We start from the raw sequence: 1,705 nt of genomic DNA, 5'->3' as shown, positions 1-1,705 counted from the left end.
GAGGAGTAAAAATTTGCTCCAAATTTAGCACTTCTTAAAATACTTTACAGTTTTAGGTGGGATGGAGAATAAGTCTAAAAACAAATTAGAGGGGTGTCTCAAAAAATCAGGACATTTGAAAGGCATGTGTTATGGATAATTCTTTCTTCTCTGTTCATTTGATCACAGTAAAAAAAATGTTGTACTGCCTCTAAAATTCAAATACTAGCCTCTGGTAGAGTGCAGCAAGTACAAAATTGCCATTGCTTTTTGTGGCAAAGCTCACATAGTTCAGTTTGTTCAATCCAATTCTTTTAGCATTCAAATGAGTGCACTGCAAGTTAACAGCTACACCCAGAAGGACGCTGTCAAACTGTTCTCATTTCATTCACATATGTTATAACACGTTAACCATTTATGATCGTTAAAAAAAAAAAAAAAAAAAAGCAATGGGTACTGAAATTGCATGCATCCTATTTCAGACTGGTCTGTTCTAGTCTGATGTATTTTAAGGTGTTGAAATGCTTACTGTAGAAACAGCAGACATTTTACAATCAAAACAGTAAAACTATAGATGAGGCTGCAGTGCCCTCTGCTGTGTCAGTGTGCAAAAGCCTACAGCACCTGGTATTCCCAGGCGGTCTCCCATCCAAGTACTAACCAGGCCTGACCCCGCTTAGCTTCCGAGATCAGACGAGATCGGGCGTATTCAGGGTGGTATGACCATAGACAAAGATTAGAGCTTTTCTGGTGGCCTTTGGAGCTCACTAGTCGTTTTCATATGCACTGCTTTCTTTTCCATTTCCTCTTTTCAGGTTGTGAACCACATTAACTGTCATTCACCCAGTATCACTGCAGATGATATATTTAACTCAAGGAAAACATTCAGTATCTGCTATCTCTGCTGTCACGTACAGATGAGGAACAACTGGGGAAGCTCAGAGTAGTAGCACTAATTTTTATTGCACTTGACTCTCCCACTGCTTTTCCTTTTTTGCTATAGTATTACTGACCTCAGTCCTCATACACTTCACCTTCCTCATTATCCCTTCTGCAAAGAAGCTTTACAACCTTGGTCTACAAAGAATCCCACAGGACAATGTATCATGAAAATTTTGAGACATGCTCCACAGGCATCTATATACACAATTATGAAGTGAAAAGGATGGTCGCCAAAGAAATGTAACAAAAGGTAAACACTGCATCATAATTTGATGCTTTTTTCCAGTTGGGAAAATCAAAGCATTTTAATATTTAGCAGAAGTGCTAAACATCTACATTTCCAGAACACAACTAGTTAAGTAACTGACAGAAGTATAGTAAAATACTGCATGCATCTGATGCTGTAACAGTGTCAACTCCTCATATCCCCAGCTTGCACTACTGTAATACTAACCTTATTATTCTAGTATTAACATTAGCTTGCCAGTGCAAAGACTGAGTGAAAAGAAGCTGAGGACCACATAAATACTGTGGGTGTACAACACACTGTGTATTGGTAACGTGAAGCTCTCGTTACCTACACCATGCAATTAAATGTGTAGGGCTGATCAACAAAAACAAACAGATTTTTCTCCTCACATTTCAAGCAACCTAATAGGCTTCTTTGGAAAGGTTACAACGACTGTACACAAGAGTCACTCTGTGCAGACATTTCCTGACCTTGCCAAGGCTTTTGATATCACTCCCAAGGCCAGATGTATTGAAAAATTAAGCAAACAATGTA

At 38.7% G+C, this 1,705-nt stretch overlaps 1 non-coding gene across 1 annotated transcript; it reads right to left on the bottom strand.

Moving 5' to 3' along the window:
* Window positions 1-591: 591 nt before the first annotated feature.
* On the bottom strand, window positions 592-710 carry LOC122814523. Its single transcript, XR_006366787.1, has one exon. It is a non-coding gene; the product is annotated as a 5S ribosomal RNA (ribosomal RNA).
* Window positions 711-1,705: the final 995 nt, after the last annotated feature.

This window comes from Protopterus annectens, chromosome 10.part0 (genome assembly GCF_019279795.1).
Source record: "Protopterus annectens isolate FY-2018-M chromosome 10.part0, PAN1.0, whole genome shotgun sequence".
In the NCBI taxonomy this organism is placed as follows: domain Eukaryota; kingdom Metazoa; phylum Chordata; order Ceratodontiformes; family Protopteridae; genus Protopterus; species Protopterus annectens.
The sequence above is the reverse complement of the archived record's forward strand: the minus strand, read 5'-3'. Positions and strand labels throughout refer to the sequence as shown.